Source organism: Babylonia areolata, chromosome 32, assembly GCF_041734735.1.
Source record: "Babylonia areolata isolate BAREFJ2019XMU chromosome 32, ASM4173473v1, whole genome shotgun sequence".
Classification (NCBI taxonomy): domain Eukaryota; kingdom Metazoa; phylum Mollusca; class Gastropoda; order Neogastropoda; family Buccinidae; genus Babylonia; species Babylonia areolata.
The window spans coordinates 8,635,138-8,659,376 of NC_134907.1; the positions used below are offsets into that span (position 1 = coordinate 8,635,138).

The following is a 24,239-nucleotide window of genomic DNA, read 5'->3' on the forward strand; positions in this document are numbered from 1 at the left end:
ACAGTGTAGAATGCCAATGTCACCCTAATACAATGTCGATGTCTCTTCAGTTCAGAATGTCATCACAGTACAGAATGTCAATGTCACCACAGTACAGAATGTCAATGTCACCCTAATACAATGTCGATGTCTCTTCAGTTCAGAATGTCATCACAGTACAGAATGTCAATGTCACCACAGTACAGAACGTCAATGTCACCACGGTACAGAATGTCACCACAGAACAGAATTTCACCACAGAACAGAATGTCAGTGTCACCACAGTGTAGAATGCCAATGTCACCCTAATACAATGTCGATGTCTCTTCAGTTCAGAATGTCATCACAGTACAGAATGTCAATGTCACCACAGTACAGAATATCAATGTCACCCTAATACAGTGTCGATGTCTCTTCAGTTCAGAATGACACCCTGGTACAGAATGTCAATGTCACCACAGTACAGAATGTCAATGTCACCACAGTACAGAATGTCGATGTCACCACAGTACAGAATGTCGATGTCACCACAGTACAGAATGTCAATGTCACCACAGTACAGAACGTCAATGTCACCACGGTACAGAATGTCACCACAGAACAGAATGTCACCACAGAACAGAATGTCAATGTCACCACAGTGTAGAATGCCAATGTCACCCTAATACAATGTCGATGTCTCTTCAGTTCAGAATGTCATCACAGTACAGAATGTCAATGTCACCACAGTACAGAATGTCAATGTCACCCTAATACAGTGTCGATGTCTCTTCAGTTCAGAATGTCATCACAGTACAGAATGTCAATGTCACCACAGTACAGAATGTCAATGTCACCCTAATACAGTGTCGATGTCTCTTCAGTTCAGAATGTCATCACAGTACAGAATGTCAATGTCACCACAGTACAGAATGTCAATGTCACCCTAATACAGTGTCGATGTCTCTTCAGTTCAGAATGACACCCTGGTACAGAATGTCAATGTCACCACAGTACAGAATGTCAATGTCACCCTAATACAGTGTCGATGTCTCTTCAGTTCAGAATGACACCCTGGTACAGAATGTCAATGTCACCACAGTACAGAATGTCAATGTCACCCTAATACAGTGTCGATGTCTCTTCAGTTCAGAATGACACCCTGGTACAGAATGTCAATGTCACCACAGTACAGAATGTCAATGTCACCCTAATACAATATCGATGTCTCTTCAGTTCAGAATGTCATCACAGTACAGAATGTCAATGTCACCACAGTACAGAATATCAATGTCACCCTAATACAGTGTCGATGTCTCTTCAGTTCAGAATGACACCCTGGTACAGAATGTCAATGTCACCACAGTACAGAATGTCAATGTCACCACGGTACAGAATGTCAATGTCACCCCTCTACAAAATGTCACCGCGGTATAGAGAATGTCACCTCGCTAGATGATGTCAATGTCACCACAGTACAGAATATCAATGTCACCCTAATACAGTGTCGATGTCTCTTCAGTTCAGAATGACACCCTGGTACAGAATGTCAATGTCACCACGGTACAGAATGTCAATGTCACCACAGTGCAGAATGTCAACGTCACCCCTCTACAAAATGTCACCGCGGTATAGAGAATGTCACCTCGCTAGATGATGTCAATGTCACCTCAGTACAGAATGTCAATGTCACCACAGTGCAGAATGTCAATGTCACCTCAGTACATAATGTCAATGTCACCACAGTGCAGAATGTCAATGTCACCCCGCTACAAAATGTCACCGCGGTATAGAGAATGTCACCTCGCTAGATGATGTCAATGTCACCACAGTGCAGAATGTCAATGTCACCCCGCTACAAAATGTCACCGCGGTATAGAGAATGTCACCTCGCTAGATGATGTCAATGTCACCACAGTACAGAATGTCACAACGGTACAGAGTGTTACACCGGTGTAATGTCACAAATGGTCACCCCCTCAAACCCCCCCCCCCCCAACCCTTCCCCCAGCCCTGCCCCCTGCCCCCTCCCCTCCCCCCTCCCCAGCTCCCCTTTCCTTCCTTCCTTCCTTCCTTAAGACCGCCGAGGTATCTTTCAATTATCTGAAAAGTCCCGTCTAAAAACGTTCTGGGACGTCCAAAAATGATTCGAATTCGCAAATCGTGAATGCGGCTCTCTCTCTCTCTGTGGATAAATAGATAGATAGATAGATAGATACGCGCATAGAAGAGCATTCTTGTTTCTTGAAGCTTAAAGAAAAAGAAGGAAAAAGAAAAAAAAAAGAAAAAAAAAAGAAAAGAAATCTGATGGCGTTTCTTACCACATTAAATTCATGTGAGCGATTCAAGACGCCATTCTATTTTTAAAGGAGAAAAATTTGAAATACACATTAAACAAATGGAACGCTTAAATAGAATCCCTCAAGGGTCGGTTATAGCCTCGTTTCTTTTTTCTTTTTTTTCCCGTGTGTGTGTGTGTGTGTGTGTGTGTGTGTGTGTGTGTGTGTGCGCGCGCGCGCGGAGGAAAAAAAAAAAAACAGGAGGAGGAGGAGGATCAGAAAACAAAGAATACTTAAAATATTACAGTCGGAAGATTTCGTTGACTTTGATGATGAAATTCTTACACCTTGTCAGGGGGAACATAACTCTTTTGGCCTTAAAATACTTTGAAAAAAAAAGAAAAAAAAAAGAAAAAAAAAGAATTGTTACATATTTCCCCCCCCCCCCAATGATACCATGAGGAGACCTGCTTTGTGTTGAAGGTTCAAACCTTTCAAATGTCGTCTGTAATGTTCGGCCTAGTGGAAATTATTCAGAAACTACTTAATGAATTAAGTTTCAGTTTTGCAGTGTGTCGATTGACGTGCAAGTTTCAGTTTCAGTTTTGCAGTGTGTCGATTGACGTGCAAGTTTCAGTTTCAGTTTTGCAGTGTGTCGATTGACGTGCAGGTTTCAGTTTCAGTTTTGTATTGTGTCGATTGACGTGCAAGTTTCAGTTTCAGTTTTGCAGTGTGTCGATTGACGTGCAAGTTTCAGTTTCAGTTTTGCAGTGTGTCGATTGACGTGCAGGTTTCAGTTTCAGTTTTTCAGTGTGTTGATTGACGTGCAGGTTTCAGATTCAGTTTTGCAGTGTGTCGATTGACGTGCAAGTTTCGGATTCAGTTTTGCAGTGTGTCGATTGACGTGCAAGTTTCGGTTTCAGTTTTGCAGTGTGTCGATTGACGTGCAAGTTTCAGTTTCAGTTTTGCAGTGTGTCGATTGACGTGCAGGTTTCAGTTTCAGTTTTGCAGTGTGTCGATTGACGTGCAAGTTTCGGTTTCAGTTTTGCAGTGTGTCGATTGACGTGCAAGTTTCGGTTTCAGTTTTGCAGTGTGTCGATTGACGTGCAAGTTTCAGTTTCAGTTTTGCAGTGTGTCGATTGACGTGCAAGTTTCAGTTTCAGTCTCTCAAGGAGTCATCCCTGCGTTCGGACAAATCCATATACGTCACACCAAATCTGCAAGGCAGATGCCTGACAGCAGCATAGCCGAACGCGCCTGTCCAGGCATTGAGTACATGCTTATGTATTTATGCACATAATCAGAGTGGGTTTCTTCTACTTATTTCTGCCAGAGGACAACACTCTCGTTGCCGTGGGTTCTTTTTCAGTGCGCCAAGTGCGTGCTGCACACAGGACCTAGCTCGGCTTATCGTTTTATCCGAATGACAGCTGATTTTTGTTGTTGTTGTTCCAGTCAAACTTGGGAGAAAGGGCGTGAGCGGGATTCGAACCCACACCCTCACGGACTCTCTATATTGGCATCTGAGTGTCTTAACCATTCTGCCACCTCTTCTCCTTTGTGCAAGATGCCTAGCAAAACTGGCTCAGTATGCCTCCACTCTTTCGAAAACTAACAAAGACTGGTTGAGAAATGGTGGATGTTTATGGTGTGTGTTCTATGTGTTGTATGTTTTTTGTCGTTTTCGCTTTTTCCTTCTGCATTTTCCCTCCTGTTAGCATTCAGTGTATTGCAATACAAACATTCTCGCTGTGTCTTTGTGTTGACAATGTAAAAAAAAAAGAAGATAAAAGAAGATGATAATAAAAAAAAGTTATGATAGCGTATTCAGCTATTCAAGCATTGCAACAGTATGTTTAAGCAGTAGTGTTTTTAATACCTTTAAAGACATTACATCCTGAATGACCGAAGACTGGCATATATCTGATATTGCCAATTAAGAAAGAAAAGATCATAGGTCAAACATTATTTGGATGCTATAATTTCTGGGTTTTTTTGGGGGGGTTTTTGTTTCAAAGGAACCATTTTGTGCATCTATTAGATATCATGGATGATAAAAGATTTAGTCCTGAAAACTTAATAGACTGCATTCTGAGTCTGGTCGTGAATTCTGCATCCATTAACTAACTTGGGTGGACAGAGAGAGAGAGAGAGAGAGAGAGAGAGAGAGAGACAGAGAGAGAGAGAGACAGAGAGAGACAGAGACAGAGACAGATAGAGAGAGAGAGAGAGGGACAGAGACAGAGACACAGAGACAAAGAGAGGGACAGACAGAGAGACAGAGAGGGATAGAGAGAGGGAGAGAGAGAGGGAGGGAGGGACAGAGAGAGGGAGAGAGAGGGAGAGAGAGATAGAGACAGACAGACAGAGATAGAAAGAGAGAAAGAGAAAGAGAGAAATAGGGAGAGAGAGAGAGACAGACAGAGACAGAGGGAGACAGAGAGAGACAGAGGGAGAGAGAGGGAGAGACAGACATACAGACACAGAGACATACACAGAGACAGAGAGACAGAGACGGGGAGAGAGAGAGAGTCAGAGACAGAGACAGATTCAGAGACACACACACGCACACACATACAGAGACAGAGAGAGGGAAACGTAACTTTGAGTTAGTTTGTTGTGTGCTGTGAGCATTATGGGGCTGAGGTCCAATAAAACATGTGATGAACATCGTTGGACTTTCAATCTGAGGATTCCGGGTTCGAATCTCGGTAACGGCGCCTGGTGGGTAAAGGGTGGAGATTTTTCCGATCCCCCAGGTCAACATAATGTGCGATTGAGTTAGATTGACAGGCGCAATAGCCGAGTGGTTAAAGCGTTGGACTTTCAATCTGAGGATTCCGGGTTCGAATCTCGGTAACGGCGCCTGGTGGGTAAAGGGTGGAGATTTTTTCCGATCCCCCAGGTCAACATAATGTGCAGACCTGCTTGTTCCTGAACCCCCTTCGTGTGTATACGCAAGCAGAAGATCAAATACGGCACATTAAAGAGCCTATAATCCATGTTAGTGTTCGGCGGGTAATGGAAACAAGAACATACCCAGCATGTACACACCCGTAAACGGAATATGGCTGCCTACATGGCGGGGTAAAAACGGTTATGCACGTAAAAGCCCACTCGTGTACATACGAGTGAAAGTGGGAGTTGCAGCCCACGAACAAAGAAGAAGAAGAAGAAGAAGAAGAAGAGTTAGATTATTTTTGTGTCGCATCTATAGATTCTTCATATGACATTTGCACAGCATGATCATATGGTTAAACATTTTTAATGGCAAAAAACGATGATAAACAGGGAATCATCAGACACTGTATTCTATTTGGTATTGTATTTTCTTTTTTGTCACAACATATTTCTCTGTGTGAAATTCGGGCTGCTCTCCTCAGGGAGAGCGCGTCGCTACACTGAGAGCGCCACCACATAACCAACACAAAAACAGTGTACTAAAAAAAAACTGCACTTACTTATTTATGATAAAATCAGCAATACACAGGAATTAAAAAAAAGAAAAGAAAAAAAAAAAGGTATTTACATAGCGCTGAATCTTGTGTAGAGACAAATCAAAGCGCTTTCGCACCAGTCATTCACACGCATGCATAACTCTAAAACTGGAGAAACTAAAGACAAGGAAGGGCAGGCAAGGGAGGCTATTTTGGGAGGAGGTGGGTTTTAAGGCCAGACTTGAAAGAGCTGTGTGCGGAGACCTGACGAAGAGAAAGAGGAAGTTCATTCCAATTGCAATGTCCAGAGACAGAGAAAGAACGGCGGCCAACAGTCGAGTGTTTGAATCTGAGTATGCGTAAACAGAGTGGATCCGAAGCCGATCGTAGTGAGCGAGATGGAGTGTAGAGGTGAAGGCAGCCTCAGAGATAGGAAGGGGCAGATTTGTGAATACATTTATAACATAGAGTGCTGATCTTGTACTTTATTCTGTGTGAGACAGGGAGCCAGTGGAGATGTTGCAAAAGAGGAGTGATGTGCTCAGATCTTTTCTTTCTGAGGACGAGTTGGGCAGCAGTGTTTGTCGATTGGTGTACACCTTGTTATAGTAATGTCAAACAATACAATACAATACAAAACTATGAAATACAATACAATACCTAAATGATAATCACCAGTAGATTTGGGTTCAACTTCTCAACAACAACAAAAATCGAAATAAAGTAAACATTTAAAAAGACAAAGTTTTTTTTTTCTTGATAACAATAAGGTTTACCATCAAGAAGAGCAATCTTGTTTCTTGAAGCTTAAAGAAAAAGAAGAAGGAAAAAGAAAAAAAAAAAGAAAAAAAAAGAAAGAAAAGAAATCTGATGGCGTTTCTTACCACATTAAATTCATGTGGGCGATTCAAGACGCCATTCTATTTTTAAAGGATAAAAATTTAAAATACACATTAAACAAATGGAACGCTTAAATGGAATCCCTCAAGGGTCGGTTACAGCCTCGTTTCTTTTTTCTATTTTTTCCTCTCTCTCTCTCTCTCTCTCTTTGTGTGTGTGTGTGTGTGTGTGTGTGTGTGTGTGTGTGTGTGTGTGTGTGTGTGTGTGTGTGTGTGTGTGTGTGTGTGTGCACGCGCGTGCAAAATATCTATTTAAGAAATCTTATTTTAGTTTCATATACGGATGATACACGCATGTGCATGGAAATAAATGGATGGGAAAAAATAGTTCGAACTGAAATCGAAGAAGAAGAAGAAGAAGAAGAAGAAGAAGAAGAAGAAGAAGAAGAAGAAGAAGAAGAAGAAGAAGAAGAAGAAGAAGGAGAAGGAGGAGAAGAAGAAGAAACAAACAAAAACAAAACTACAACAACAACATGATAATGCTCAGAACGATTTTGGTAAACAATGGGTCATGATTATACGCAGAAAATACAACCCCCCCCCCCCAAATATTCATGATAATAATGACATCATCATCAACAGCAACAACAACAACAAATAATAATAATAATAATAATGATGATGATGATGATGATGATGATAATAATGGTGAAGATCATGATGATGATAATAATACTAATAATACTAATAATGTGAATTCCTATATAGCGCAAAGTCTCTAAAAGATAACGTCGTTGCACTCTTGATGTTACAGAGCTCCAATATCAGCCATCAACGGAATGCGTGGGATACCCATACACCGCCCCCCCTCCGCCCCCTGCCTCCCGCCCCCGCCCCCGCCCCCTTCGCCCACGCCCCACCCTCTACCCCCACCTCCCCGGCACCCCCTCTCCCCCGAAAAAGCAACAATGAATATAAACCACAGAAATGCACTGAAATTATTATCAGACGCCCCCACGGACAGCGTTTGTCTGCGCTTGTCGATTCCTGGAAATCCCTAATGTGAGATCAACAACAACAACAACAGGGGCACAATGAATCTCTTGAGCGCACCAAAATTAATAATAATAACAACAATAATAATGACGATGACGATGACGACGGCAACAACAGCTACAATAATAACAAGAATGATAGCAATAACAACAACAACGACAACAATGATAAAAAAATAATGATAATGATAGTAATGATAATATAATAATGATGATGATGATGATGATGATGATGATGATGATTACGACGACAACAACAACAACAATAATGATAATAATAATGATGCCGACGACGACAACAACAATTATGGCAATAATAGCAATAACAACAATAACAACAACAACAACGATGATGATGATGATGATGATAGTAACAGTAATAGTAACAATAATAACAATCATACTACTACTACTAATAATAATGAACATAATAATAACAAAAATAACAATAATGATAACAATAATAATAACAAAAATGAAATCATCAGAGTCAGAATGCCAACCATTGATGAAACGCTCACTCAGTCTTGTTGCAGGACAAAGTGATTGTCATAGGTAGGATGGGTTGGTAGGTGATATCCTGACTGGGGACAAAGTGATTATCGTCAGTAGGATGGCTTGGTAGGTGATGTCCTGCTTAGGGACAAAGTGATTGTCGTCAGTAGGATGGCTTATTGGTGATGTCCTGACTGGGGACAAAGTGATTGTCATCAGTAGGATGGCTTGGTAGGTGATGTCCTGCTTGGGGACAAAGTGATTGTCATCAGTAGGATGGCTTGGTAGGTGATTTCCTGACTGGACACAACAAAACGATTGTCGGCAGTAGGATGGCTTATTGGTGATGTCCTGCTTAGGGACAAAGTGACTGTCATCAGTAGGATGGCTTGGTAGGTGATGTCCTGCCTCCTTGTGCTGAATCCAAATTCAGATTCTTTTCTCTTAACTGTTAACCGTGAAGAGTAGGAGGAGGAAGGTGGCTGAATGGTTAAGGCGCTCATCTGCCAATACAGAGTCCGTGAGGGTCAGGGGTTCGAATCCTGCTCTCGCCCTTTCTCTGAGACGATAAACCGAGGTCCCGTGTGCAGCGCGCACTTGGCGCACTAAGAAAAAAGAACCCATGGCAACGAGAGTGTTGTCCTCTGGCAAAATTCTGTAGAAGAAATCCAGTCTGATAGGTACACAAACACATATAAGCATGCACTCAAGGCCTGCCTAAGCGTGTTGGGTTATGCTGCTGGTCAGGCATCTGCCTATAGCAGATGTGGTGTAGCGTATATGGAATTGTCCGAACGAAGTGTTGCCTCCCTGAGAAACTGAAACTGAAATTGTGAAGATTTGTACTTTGTTTTGTATTTGTATTTCTTTTTATCACAACAGATTTCTCTGTGTGAAATTCGGGCTGCTCTTCCCAGGGAGAGCGCGTCGCTACACTACAGCGCCACCCATTTAAAAAATTTTTTTTTTCCCTGCGTGCAGTTTTATTTGTTTTTCCTATCGAAGTGGATTTTTCTACAGAATTTTGCCAGGAACAACCCTTTTGTTGCTGTGGGTTCTTTTACGTGCGCTAAGTGCATGCTGCACACGGGACCTCGGTTTATCGTCTCATCGGAATGACTAGCTTCCAGACCACCACTCAAGGTCTAATGGAGGGGGAGAAAATATCGGCGGCTGAGCCGTGTTTCGAACCAGCGCGCTCAGATTCTCTCGCTTCCTAGGCGGACGCGTTACCTCTAGGCCATCACTCCATTGAGGACGCCGCCCAGAAGAACTGTTCACCAGATTCCTCCAGGTCTGTTGGCCGTGTGTCAAAGCCTAGGGCCTCTGCAACTGGGTTTCACTCTTCATTCTGCAATGTTGTCAGTACTTCATTTTTTTTCTGCCCCCCCTCCATCTCCCTCCCTCAACAGTTCCTTGGAGGACTAAATCAAAGCAAGGTGCTTAGAGCCTCGCCGACTTCGAAGACCATCTCAAGACTATCGCCATGTTAGCATCTACTTCAAGTCAAGTGTAAAAACAAAAGTACAATAAAAATAAAAAACACTAATAACTGCTTCAGTCTTTTCACTCAAAAAGTTATATAAAAAACCCCAACAACTTCCAGAGTTTAAAACATTCAAATCGGATTAAAAAAAATTGTTCACTTCTTTCGAGAAGTCCATCAGCGTCCACGGAGGGACATCACGGAACAAAGTCTTCCGAGAATCTGCCGTGTAATGTCTGTGTCCAACGTCATGCAGATTCCAAACACCTTGGAGCATGGCCACTGGATATTGCAACGTCGCCGTACCAACATAGCTTTCTTTTCTTAAAACCTGATGTCAACAGATCGTCAAATGATCCAGTGTGCTGCTCACCACCACCACCATCATCATCATCATCATTATCATCATCATCATCATCATCATCATCCAGTTGTCGTCATGTTGATTACTCTGCCGCGACAACAGGGTTGCGTGGAGATAGAGATGCTGTCGTATAGAAGAGAAAAAGAACTAGACAGATGAAAAAAAAAAAAGGGGGGGGGGGGGGGGGGGGGGGGGGGGGGGAAGTTAACATTACACCTACTCTATGTGGGTTTTATCAGCAGACTACTACTTTTCGCTCTTCACCCACTCAGGGGCTAGCTGATCCCTGTTCTCTATAAGGGAGGGCTGGGCCTAAAAATAAATTAAACAAGAGAGGCAAGGCCTTCAAGACTCACTTGTGATAAATTACGTCCCCTAGCATTAATTACAGAGTAATATCCCTTTTTTTACCATCTGCACCAAAACGTTTGCAAAATAAAATAAAAAATTCCATGCTTAGCAAAAGAAGTTCCTGTTTGAACAAAAAAAATGATAATAATGACTCCTTTTGTTGTTTTGTCAGAATAAGAGGTCAAAGTGCCAAGTTTAGATAATACAAAAAATATAAATATAACAGTAAATCCAGTTTGCATATAATTAGGCTTCATTTTATATTTTTTTGTGCCCATCCCATAGGTGCAATATTGTTTTAAACAAGATGACTGGAAAAAACTGAATTTTTCCTATTTTTATGCCAAATTTGGTGTCAACTGACAAAGTATTTGCAGAGAAAATGTCAATGTTAAAGTTTACCACGGACACACACACACACGGACACACACACACACACACACACACACACAGACAACCGAACACCGGGTTAAAACATAGACTCACTTTGTTTACACAAGTGAGTCAAAAATCAAAATGTTCTAAAGAGTGGGGGGGATATTTGGGAGAGGGATACCTAATCCTACCTACTCTATCTAACTACTCCTTCTGCCTGATGATTCGGTGCATTTGTGAACACTGGTGATGTGATATGGTGTATCCGATGTTTAGGATCTTGCAATAATACCCCATTTTGCAACAACCATCTACCTGAAGATCTAGTCATCAGCCCCATCCACCACATGTAATATGCAGCTTTTGTTCAAACGTGTGTGTGTGTGTGTGTGTGTGTGTGTGTGTGTGTGTGTGAGAGAGAGAGAGTTTGTGTGTGTGTGTGTGTGTGTGTGTGTGAGAGAGAGAGAGTTTGTGTGTGTGTGTGTGAGAGAGAGAGAGAGAGAGAGAGTTTGTGTGTGTGTGTGTGTGTGTGTGCGTGTGCAGTGCGTGCATGTGTGAGTATGCACAAGTTTTTATATTGATATGCACTTGTATGTATCCTAATTTCTACTGTATCTGTGTTTGTGTATAATTTTCGATCTATGTTCGTATTTATTATGGTACTACCCCCCCCCCCCCCGCCCCCCCAATATTCCTTGTGACCCCGGTACACTTGGTAATACAGACATATTCTATTCTATTTAATGATAACAATGACAATGAAGGGCTCTTCTGCAGCACTGTTCCCTCACAGAGAGAGACACACGGTGCTTCACAAACTGAATACAACAATAAAGAAACAACAATAATTCTCAAGAAAATTCAAAGGACAAACAGTCACCCATGCCTGGAATTCTTTTCAAACCCACCATCAGTGCCCATGTCTTGCACCCATACAGGAAGATGGAAAATAATGTAGAGTGATGGCCTAGAGGTAACGCGTCCGCCTAGGACGCGAGATAATCTGAGCGCGCTGGTTCGAATCACGGCTCAGCCGCCGATATTTTCTCCCCCTCCACTAGACCTTGAGTGGTGGTCTGGACGCTAGTCACTCGGATGAGACGATCAGCCGAGGTCCCGTGTGCTAGCATGCACTTAGCGCACGTAAAAGAACCCACGGCAACAAAACGGTTGTTCCTGACAAAATTCTGTAGAAAATCCACTTCGATAGGAAAAACAAATAAAACTGAACGCAGGAAAAAGAAAAGGGCGGCGCTGTAGTGTAGCGACGCGCTCTCCCTTGTGAATGCAGCCCGAATTTCAAACAGAGAAATCTGTTGTGATAAAAAAAAAGAGAAAATACATATACCAGTGCACGTAGGAACCTGATGTTATGTTTCACGGAGAAGTTGCTGTCCTTTCCATGCAGTGAAGCTTCAGTCTGGACAGTGCCGATGTTGTCTTTACTTATATTGCTCTTTTGTCACAACTCATTATGTAAAATACATTAGGTATTGGCTAAAACTGGTTCAAATGAATGAATGCAGATTGCCTGCTCAAGCTTATAAAGTGTTATTTGATTTGGATGCCAGGGGAAGTGTAACATGGGTAACTAGCATTCGAAAATGTTTATGAAGTAATGGTTTTTGCATTTGTATGGCTTAATCAAGGGGTTGGATGTGTTCATGATTTTCTTGTTTGCTTTAAACAGCGTATGGCTGACTGTAGATGGCAGGACTGGAACGACCATGTACAGAATAGTGAAAGATTTTCTTTGTTCAGATTGTTTAACTCTTTCCATACGAACGGCGAAAGAGACGACGTTAACAGCGTTTCACCCCAATTACCATCATCAAAATATTGCAAGCGAAAGGCTTTTATACTGAAGACGTGAATGTTGACAAAGAATACCACAGTTCTGACGACGGAAGCTAAAGGTTGGGTCATTCAGACACCCACTGGACATCCGAGGGGTCTGTGTAGAGGAGAAGAGAGGACTGGCCGTACTGAGTGAGTTAAAAGGAATCATTTCACAGAACCATATTTAGCAAAGAATATTAACCGAGTCATTAGATGTGCTTTAACAAGGTTTCGTTTTGGTGTATCTGATATCAACGTACACAGTAAAAGATACAAGCCCAGCACTGTAAACGATATGGTATGTCCGTTATGTACATCTGCAAAAGAAGATGAAGTCCATTTCGTATTATGCTGTCTTGTATTATATGACTTGAGACAAAGACATATTCAGTTAAAATACTATAGCAGACCAAGTAATTTTCGGTTTGTATTACTTCTGTCTTCTACAAATGATGACGTGTTTTTTTTTAACCTTGCCATATTTATCTATAAGTCATTAAAACGACGGAGTTTCATGATTGGTAAAATAGAACAGAGCTTTGAGCATACATGTTGTAAGATTACTTTCTTATGCAAATCTATTCTTACAAAATATGAAATCACCCCTTCAAATGGGACCATGGCCTTATTGAATAAACTTTCGTTTCGTTTCGTTTCTCTTTTATCACAACAGATTTCTCTGTGAGAAATTCGGGCTGCTCTCCCCAGGGAGAGCGCGTCGCTATACTACAGCGCCATCCATTTTTTTTTTTTTTTTTTTTCCTGCGTTCAGTTTTATTTGTTTTTCCTATCGAAGTGGATTTTTCTACAGAATTTTGCCAGGAACAACCCTTTTGATGCCGTGGGTTCTTTTACGTGCGCTAAGTGCATGCTGTACACGGGACCTTGGTTTATCGTCTCATCTGAATGACTAGCGTCCAGACCACCACTCAAGGTCTAGCGAAGGGCGATAAAATACTGGCGATTGTGGGATTCGAACCAGCGCGCTCAGATTCGCTCGCTTCCTACGCGGACGCATTCCCACAAGGTCAACACTCCAATCCTTGAGAGGACTTCTGCTGTGGACCCTTCACAGGAAATGATTGATTCCATGTAAAGCGCGCACACCCTTGAATCAGACTGGGCAGTATCAATATCAATCATCATCGATATGTTTCAGTCTTTCAAGGAGGCGTCGCTGCGTTCGGGCAAATCCATGTACGCTACACCGCATCTGCTAGGCAAAGATGCCTGACCAGCAGCACAACTTGAGTGTATGCACTTTTTTTTTTTTTTTGCTGCCCCATCATCTGCACCGTTTCAGTGGCATTACTCCCACGCCGCTCATTTAGATTCCCCCCATACACGGCCACACCCGGGTTCGTCCGTCACAGTTCCAGCGTCGGCAGTCCACAGGGAACCATCGATGTTAGGTCGCCAGGAGGCCACACACCAGAGGAGACCCTGCACTGCTGCTGAGTCACTTCGGTGGTGTTCAGTGGTGCCTGTTCTGATTTAACGTACTTAGGACACCACCTACTAAGCCCCCTACTAACGACAATAATGGCTTAGTCGCATGCACATATTTTTTGTGTACCAGTCAGAGAGGATTTCTTCGACAGAACTTTGTTGGAGGAGAACCCTTTTGTTGCCATGGGTTCTTTCCGTGCAATCCAAGTGCTTGTTCTATGTGGGCCTCAGTCAATCGTCTCATCTGTACAACTAAGACGCTCAGTTTGATTTTCCGGTCAAACTTGGTTTGCGATGGCGAGTTTCAGTTTTCAGTTTCAGTAGCTCAAGGAGGCGTCACTGCGTTCGGACAAATCCATATACGCTACACCACATCTGCCAAGCAGGTGCCTGACCAGCAGCGTATCCCAACGCGCTTTGTCAGGCCTTGAAAAAAACAACAAACCCAACCCCCCCCCAAAAAAAAAACAAAAACAAAAAACAAAAAAAACCACACCTAAATAACTACCTAACTAAATAATAATGATAAAATAATAATAATAATAATAATAATAATAATAATAAATAAATGATTAATAATAATAATAATGATGAAAATAAATAAATAGATAATAAAATGAATAAATAAAAAAGACAACAATGATGATAAATAAGCAAATAAATGCAAAAGAAAAAGAAAAAAAAGCAGACACACATTCACACATACACACACACATATGCATAACAGTTATGCACCAAACAAGACAATGAACAATGAAAATCTGTCTCCTTTTTATGGTTGAAACCAGAAGAACTTCGTGATATTCCCGTGATGACATCAGACGCGCACGCACAGTGAGAGTTAAGTCCATTGCGGTGTCTTTGACCATTGTTTGCGTGTGCGTATGTGCACAGTAGATCTGCTGATTTAGTTGGCCGTTCGTGGACATTATGCAGAAAGTGATAGGGACTTTGCACGAAGCATTCTCTGGATGACGGGCGCAATAGCCGAGTGGTTAAAGCGTTTGACTTTCAATCTGAGGGTCCCGGTTTCGAATCTCGGTAACGGCGTCCTGTCGTTAAAGGGTAGAGATTTTTTCCCGATCTCCCAGGTCAACATTTGTGTGGAGATCTGCTTGTGCCTGAACCCCGTTCGGTGTATACGCAGGCAGAAGATCAAATACGCACGTTAAAGATCCTGTAATCTATGTGGGCGTTCGTGGTGGGTTATGGAATTAAGAACATACCCAGCATGCATCCCGCCGAAAACGGAGTATGGCTGCCTACATGGCGGAGTAAAAACGGTCATACACATAAAAGCCTACTCGTGTGCATACGAGTGAACGTGGAAGTTGCAGCCCACGAACGAAGAAGAAGAAGAAGAAGAAGTTGGATAAAATTTCGTGTACTCGCAATCTGTGAATGCGATGTGCATGCTGATGCTGAGAAATGGATATGCAGGAAAGAGACTACGCTGTTGTATTTTTTACAACAAAAATCCACTGGGATTAATGTTGATAATGTAGGACTTTCACACTGAGTGTAATACACAATAACCTTTCCATGCCTTGAGTCACATTTAAAAAAAAAAAAGGCTTTAAGGTTTCAGACCAGTGAGACATATTTAAAAACATTGTACATTTAGTATGTTCAAATTGTTTCAGTTTCAGTTTCAGTAGCTCAAGGAGGCGTCACTGCGTTTGGACAAATCCATATACGCTACACCACATCTGCCAAGCAGATGCCTGACCAGCAGCGTAACCCAACGCGCTTAGTCGGGCCTTGATAAAAAAAAAGTAAAGAAAAAAAAAGTGAATAAATAATAGATAAATACATAAAAAAAATAACTACTACCACTACTAATAATATGTATAAGGCGCAAAAACGTGATGAAGTCAACTATAAGCGTACATAAATAAATAAATAATAATTATAATACTTTTTTTTATATTCAAATTGATGTTTCATTACTTGGCAGAATGTTAATGCTCCTGGCATCTGTAGGCATCAAGGTTACTGTTTTACTAACGAGAGAGAAGTTCCTGTTGGAACTAGAATAATGAAATGACTGCTGTTGACCACTGTGTGATACGTCAGATAAAAGTGCTAGGTTTTGAGAATAAGAAATTGGAATGTGATAGTAACGTGACTTTGGAAACATCTCTGATTTTTTTAAAAACATATTTTTGTGTCCTTCCCAGAAGTACATTTTCGTTATCATTTGTGTGAAAAAAAAAAAAAAACCCACACCAACAACAAAAACCCCAACTTAGTTCCCCTCTATTTTAAAGTCAAATTTGGTGTCGACAGACAAAGTATTTTCTAAAAAAAAGAAATTGTTAAAGTTTACTACACACACACACACACACACACACACACACACACACACACACCAGAAACACATGGTTATTACGTATACTTACGTTGTGACCCCCCAAATCAGGTCAACGACTGTTCTTTACATGTACATAAAGACAACCTGTGCAATTAATTAAAGTCGAAAATCACTTTCACTTTAGTAATTTTACGAAGATGAGCAAAGTAGCCTTAACAATCCCAAGTTTTAACACCAAGCGCAGCCAACGATTATTTGTTTTTTGTTTCTTGTAGTTTATCTTAATGTATTTGAATTGCTGTTAAAGTCTAAATTTCGAGTAAAATACAGTTGCCGGTACTTAATACCGTCTGTGATTATTTGTTTTTGTTTCCTTATGTATTTGAATTGCTGTTTACGTTTAAAGTTGGAGTAAAATACAGCTATTTTGCTTAATATCCTCTGTGTACGTTTAAATTTGGAGTAAAATGCAGCTATATCACTTAATATCCTCTGTGTACGTTTAAATTTGGAGTAAAATACAGCTTTATTACTTAATATCCTCTGTGTACGTTTAAATTTGGAATAAAATACAGCTATGTTACTTAATGTCCTCTGTGTACGTTTAAATTTGGAGTAAAATACAGCTATGTTATTTAATGTCCTCTGTGTACGTTTAAATTTGGAGTAAAATACAGCTATGTTACTTAATGTCCTCTGTGTACGTTTAAATTTGGAATAAAATACAGCTATGTTATTAATGTCCTCTATGTACGTTTAAATTTGGAATAAAATACAGCTATGTTACTTAATGTCCTCTGTGTACGTTTAAATTTGGAGTAAAATACAGCTATGTTACTTAATGTCCTCTGTGTACGTTTAAATTTGGAGTAAAATACAGCTACGTTACTTAATGTCCTCTGTGTACGTTTAAATTTGTAGTAAAATACAGCTATGTTACTTAATGTCCTCTGTGTACGTTTAAATTTGGAGTAAAATACAGCTATGTTACTTAATGTCCTCTGTGTACGTTTAAATTTGGAGTAAAATACAGCTATGTTACTTAATGTCCTCTGTGCACGTTTAAATTTGGAATAGAATACAGCTATATTACTTCATGTCCTCTGTGTACGTTTAAATTTGGAATAAAATACAGCTATATTACTTAATGTCCTCTGTGTACGTTTAAATTTGGAATAAGATACAGCCATGTTACTTAATGTCCTCTGTGTCTTGAAGGGGTTAAAGAATTAAAGCTAGTCTTGATTGTCAATTCTTGAAGTGCACGAAGTGATTTCGGCCGGGCATTCAGATGGAGAAAAGACACAAACCATGGGTCAAATATCGCCGCAACCTTTTCAGTTACTGTACTGTATTGTATTGTATTGTATTGTATTGTATCGCATTACTCTTTTTCCACAACAGATTTCTCTGTGTGAAATTTGGGTTGCTCTTCCCAGGGAAAGCGCCGCGCTACAATGAGAGCACTAACTATTTTTGTTTCTTGCCTGCAGTCCTATTTGTTTTTCATATCGAAGTGGATTTTTCTGAAGAATTTTGCCAGGGAGAACCCCTTTTATTGCCGAGGGTTCTTTTACGTGCGCTAAGTGCATGCTGCCAACGGGACCTTGGTTTTTCGTCTCATCCGAATTTGCAGCGAAGGGTTCACTTTTAGAGATTCCCATTTAACAAAAAATGCACACACACAACAAATTAAAAGGCCCCATAGCTATTTCATGGCCATTGGGGTAGTGAATTCATATCCAAAATGTCATGGGCTCGGAAAAGAAGGTGACTGCCCATCCTCTCCTTCCGCCGTTTTAACCTTTCCCAGCTGAAGTCAGGAAGCCCATTTACACTTGCGTGGAGGTGGAGGAAGGAAAATCGTAGTACAGTACCTTTCCCAAGGACACAACACCATGCCGAAACAGGGTTTCGAACCCTAATCACTGGTGAATATTGGATCACAAGTCCAAAGCGTGATCGATTCTGCCACGGTCTGTACTTCAAGTGATGCTGTATAAAACGCTGTTGTTAACAACTATGGGTCATACCACATCCATGTAATAATTAACTCAATTCTCTTAATGGTACATTCCATGCATATGTATTCACCGTTTTCCTTTTGATTGAATGCGTAGCCTAATCATACTTCACTAAAGCTGCTCTTCAGTACATTTCTACAGCATATCAATCCTGTTTTTTTTATGTACATGCCAATGAAATTGGAGTTTTCGGAATATTGTTATTATGTTCTTGAATATCAGTTTTTTGTGTGTGTCGTAACAGTGTTATTGAACGCCAACCATGACAATAATGGCAGTGTTTTCAGCTGAAACCAGTTCAGCCAAACCTGTCTCATGAGCATGTTCTGAGTGTGGTTTCCTGTCACTGGGTGTTGGTCACTTTAATTCTCATTTGACATTATCATATTTGTCACAACAATTGTCACAACAATTCAGTCTCGGTTATTTTTTAATCAACATGTCATACATGCATGTATGCATATTAAAATGGAATGTTATCATATATGTATATAGACTTATGTATATACATATATTTATTCATTTTTATAAGCAATATAATGACATATAAACGATTATATATGTATGTTTATCCTGACATTGTATATAAGAATAATCACATATGCATATATAAGTAGACAGATGTCTATACAAGATAGATAATCGTGCTTAGGCTGCATAACTTCACCCCTCAACTCTCTCTCTCTCTCCATCTCTGTGTGGGGGTGTGTGTGCGCACGCGAGCGTGCGTGTGTGTGGGCACGCGCGTTTGTATTCGCGTATGTGTATGTGTATGTGCGCGCACGTGCATACGTGTATGTGCAGGCATGACACGTTTGTATTAAAAAAAACCCCAAACAAACCCATCAACAATAAGAACACAGAATCTACACTGGGCTTAAAAAAATACCCACAAAAACACAAAACCCACAAAACCAAATACACGAAATAATGTGTGCTTATCGCTCAAACTGACCACAAGCAAAAAAGGGGGGCCGTTTTTTGTTGTTGTTTTTTTAAGTCAAGGCCGCCCCGGCTGAAGCCACAACAAAAACAAATACTGAACTAAACAAATAAGACAGTTTCAATCAACACACTGATGTTGATCGTCAAGTGCAAGAAGAAGAAGAAGAAGAAGAAGAAGAAAGACGAGGAGGAGGAGGAGGAGGAGGAGAAGAAGAAGAAGAAGAAGAAGAAGAAGAAGGAGAAATACGAGGAGTAGAAGAAGAAGAAGAAGAGGAGGAGAAGAAGAAGAAGAAGAAGAAGAAGAAGAAGAAGAAGAAGACGAGGAGGAGGAAGAGGAAGAGAAGAAGAAGAAGAAGAAGAAGAAGAAGAAGAAGAAGAAGAAGACGACGAAGACGAATAGAAAGACGACCACACTGAAACCGTCACTGACTCACCTTTATCTCTCGTACCCCACCACGGAAGAGACCCGGCAAAAAACAAAACAAAAACAAGTGTGTTGGAGACAGTGGAGCGCTGACGACACTGGCTGCTGTCGGAAGAACTGGAGGAGTCTCTCTCTCTCTCTTTTCTGGGGTCTGGAGAGCAGCAGCAACGTGGGCAGCAGCAACGTAGGCAGCAGCAACAGACGGCAGCAACAGACGTGAATGAGGACAGCGGCAAAGAGAGCGGACCAGTCGCTGGTTCCATTCTTATATATCACCACCACACAACTTCCATCACCCCCCCCCCCTCTCTCTCTCTCTCTCTCTTTCTGTTTCCCCCTTTTTTTCTTTCTTTCCTTCTTCACCTTCGATTCCGTATCTTACCGTACCGTACACTCGCGCGCACGCTTGCGGGTGGAGAGAGTTTTTCTTTTTTTTTTCTTCTTTTTTGGTTTTTTTTGTTTTGTTAATGCTGTCAGCCAATGGCCTGCCGCCCTTGCTCCGCACGTGCGCGGGCTTGAGCATGCGCGTGCCGCTCACGTGACGCGAGTGTTGACGAATCGGCGAGGGCGAGGAGATCAGTGTTGGAAGTTTGCTTTGTTATGGTCGGACGCTGGCTTTCGTCGTTGGTGGACATTGGGGGGTTTGTTGGGGTGGTGGTGGTGGTTGGGGGATGGAGGGGGTTAAGGGGTGGGGTGAGATGGGGTTGGGGGTGAGGGTGGGGGTGGGGGTTAGTGTTGGGGGAAGAGTGCGTGGGATGGTTCTATTGTTTCTCTCTCTCTGTGTGTGTGTGTGTGTGTGTGTGTGTGTGTGTGTGTGTGTGTGTGTGTGTGTTCGTTCTTTAGTTTAACGTCTTTTCACTGTAAGTGATATTAGACGAGGGAAGGAAAAAAATCGAGTGGGAGGAGGGGGAGGGGGGGGATTACTGTGTACGCGTACGAGTAAGTGAAAGTGTGTGTGTGTGTGTGTGTGTGTGTGTGTGTGTGTGTGTGTGAAAATTATTGATTTAAGTTTTGTTTAAAAAATAAACAAAAAACCATAACAATATAACATATTTCTAATGAAAAACTAACAACTATAACAGCGAACCAACTGAACTATTTAACAAGGAGTTGAAACAGTCATACATTAGCAATGGACTGCTGAAGATCGTCAACACTGAAGATGATTTCAGGGATTTGAGACTTTAACATATCGCAAGTTGGTATACACACACACACACACACACACACACACACACACACACACAGAGAAACAGATGAGCAGCGCCCATGCGGCGCACACGCGTTGATCTTCATGACACCCCCCCCCCTTCCCCCTCCCCACCGCCCCCTAACCACCTTGTCCCCCCCCCACCCCCCCAAAGGAATCAGTGCTAAAAAGATGAAATCAGCTGTCATCACATTTTTTCCTCCAATATAATATATTTCTGTAGTTTAAAAAAAAAGAAGAAAAATCTAATTATATCACCCTGCACGTGCAGCTTTGGGGAAATCATTGGATGGTGACTGTGTCTCCCACAGAGAGATTGGTGGAGGGAGGGGGAGTGGGGGGGCGGGGGAGGCCGGTGGGGGGGGGGTATTGAGGGGGGGGGGGGACACACCATTGTGAGTAGTGTACATCTGGGAGTCATTCACCCTGGTGAGTAGAATCACCACCCATTGTCCAGATATACCTATTTGACCACATACAGGGTTCGCACAAAAAAAAAAGAAAAAAAAGAAAAAAAAGTTAAGGATCTCTTGGGTTTTATTTATTTATTCATTTATTAATTATTATTATTACAATTAATTAATTAATAAATAATAATAATAACAATAATAATAATAATAATAATATTATTATTATATTATATTATTATTATTATTATAAAATATTTTAAAAATTCTATCATTATTATTATATTTGTTTGCCTTTCCATTGCAAAAGAAGGTTCTTTTACTATTTTCAACCTCAGCTCTGGCAGTGCTTTTCTTTCACACGAAACACTCCTTTACACACAGGAAGGAAACCGAAATATACAACTAAATTAGAACAGTGTTCGGTAATAATATAAACATACATGAATACGTACATTACAAACGTACACAGAAACACGCAAACGCTGTCAGTTGCATGCATGAAGGCATACACGGGTTTGGCTCCTTGAGGGGTGAAAGGGGGGGGGGGGGGTGCGAGGGGGGGCGGAGGGGGGTCAGGGGGGGGGGGGGGGGGGGGATGGTGAGATGATGCCGAAGTTCTGGCAAACAGAGGTACGTGTATGAAGTCAATGTCAATGATGAGAACCACTCACTGGCTAGAGGCGCTGGCAACATCCACAGTTCTTCCACCACTGTGCCTTTTCTGTTTGTATGACGGGAAAAGTTGTACACTGGTTAATAATAACATTGTAGATTAACTATTGTAACATAAAATAATAGAAGATGCCACTGAATCAGACAGGATAAAAATAGAAAGGACAGAAAGCTCCTTCGCACAGACAGACAGACAGATATATAGATAGATAGACGGACGGACGGACAGACGGTTAGACATATAAACAGAAAGATAGAAAGACAGACAGACAGACAGACAGACAGATAGATAGATAGATAGATAGATGGACGGACGGACGGACGGACGGACGGACGGTTAGACATATGAATAGAAAGATAGAAAGAAGGAGGGACGCTCACTCAGTCAGGCTCTGCGACAAAGCCATTACTGTCGTTAGTAGGAGGCTTAGTAGGTTGTGTCCTAAGTACGTTAAATCAGAACAGGCACCACTGAACACCACCGAAGTGACTCAGCAGCAGTGCAGTGTCTCCTCTGGTGTGTGGTCTCCTGGCGACCTAACATAGATGGTTCCCTGCGGACTGCCGACGCTGGAACTGTGATGGATGAACCCGGGTGTGGCCGTGTATGGGGGGAATCTAAATGAGCGGCGTGGGAGTCATACCACTGAAACGGTGCAGATGATGGGGCAGAAAAGAAAGAAAGAAAGAAAGAAAGACAGACAGACAGACAGATAGATAAACAGATAGACAGACAGACAGACATTTCATAATGTCTGACAGCACAGATGAGCAGCGCCCATGCCGCACACACGCAGAGGATGCCAAGACCATTGACACGTTGTGTCAAGGGCCTCCAGTACTCCCCCCTCCCCCCTCTCCCCCCGGTCCCCTCTGCCCCACCAGTAGCCCAGATTTTTTTTTCCAGTGCGCATTTGATCTCCCCTCAAAGTCAACTTGATGACTGTGGTCACTTCGATGGAAGAAAATTAAGAAGCAGAACCATTTGTGACTGGCCTCTATATGTTCCTGGCCTGTGTGAAGGGGCTTTCAACCCATTGCAACATCTCCACTGGCTCCCTGTCTCACACAGAATAAAGTACAAGATCAGCACTCCATGTTATAGATGCATTCACAAAACTGCCCCTTCCTATCTCTGCGGCTGCCTTCACCTCAACACTCCATCTCGCTCACTACGATCGGCTTCGGATCCACTCTGTTTACGCATACCCAGATTCAAACACGACTGTTGGCCGCCGTTCTTTCTCTGTCTCTGGACCTTCGCGATTGGAATGAACTTCCTCTTTCGCTTCGTCAAGTCTCTGCACTCAACTCTTTCAAGTCTGGCCTTAAAACCTACCTCTTCACAAGATAGTCTCCCTTGCCTGCCCTTCCTTGTCTTTAGTTTCTACAGTTTTAGAGTTATGCATGCGTGTGAATGACTGGTGCGAAAGCGCTTTGATTTGTCTCTGCACAAGATTCAGCGCTACATAAATACCATTATTATTATTTACTCTTTTTATCCTGTCTAATTCAGTAATTCAATAATTCTTTTGTTAACCCTTTATAGTACACCACTCGGTTCACGGTTACATATATACTCTACATTTCTTCTCTTCCTCCACTCTTCGACTGGCCTTCTTTTCTGTCTCTTGACAGGGGAAGACGTGGAGTGATGGCCTAGAGGTAACGCGTCCGCCTAGGAAGCGAGAGAATCTGAGCGCGCTGGTTCGAATCACAGCTCAGTCGTTGGTATTTTCTCCCCCTCCACTAGACCTTGAGTGGTGGTCTGAACGCTAGTCATTCGGATGAGACGAAAAATCGAGGTCCAGTGTGCTAGCATGCACTTAGCGCACGTAAAAGAACCCACGACAACAAAAAGGTTGTCCCTGGCAAAATTCTGTAGGAAAATCCACTTCGATAGGTAAAACAAAGAAAACAAACAAACACCCCCCCTCCCCCAAAAAAAAAGAAAAAAAGAAAAAGAAAAAAGAAAAAAAAAGAAAGAAACTGCACACAGGAAAAAATACAAAAAAATGGGTGGCGCTCTCAGTGTGGCGACGGAGAGAGAGAGAGAGAGAGAGAGAGAGAGAGAGAGAGAGAGAGAGAGAGAGAGAGAGAGAGAGAGAGAGAGAGAGAGAGAGAGAGAGAGAGAGAAAGAATCACAATATTATTCAAACAAATTTACGATATTTCCGTCTACGGAGCGAAAGTGAGTGGCATGAACACAGGGGAAGAAATGTGGATATTGCCTTGGTGCCTTCTTGCATGTGCTTTTACTCTTTCTTTATTCTTCTTTTTTGTTCAGTGAAAAACCACTGATGTTGCTTATAA

The 24,239-nt window shown here is 41.8% G+C and overlaps 1 protein-coding gene across 1 annotated transcript in view; it reads right to left on the reverse strand.

Annotated features, from left to right (window-relative positions):
* Nucleotides 1-19,868, reverse strand: part of LOC143276380 (uncharacterized) — a 64,255-nt gene extending 44,387 nt beyond the window's left edge. Inside the window, exon 1 of the mRNA XM_076580860.1 lies at nt 19,645-19,868. The gene's annotated coding sequence lies outside the window, so the exon portion shown is untranslated. The remainder of the gene's footprint in view (nt 1-19,644) is intronic.
* Between the last annotated feature and the right edge of the window lie 4,371 nt (nt 19,869-24,239).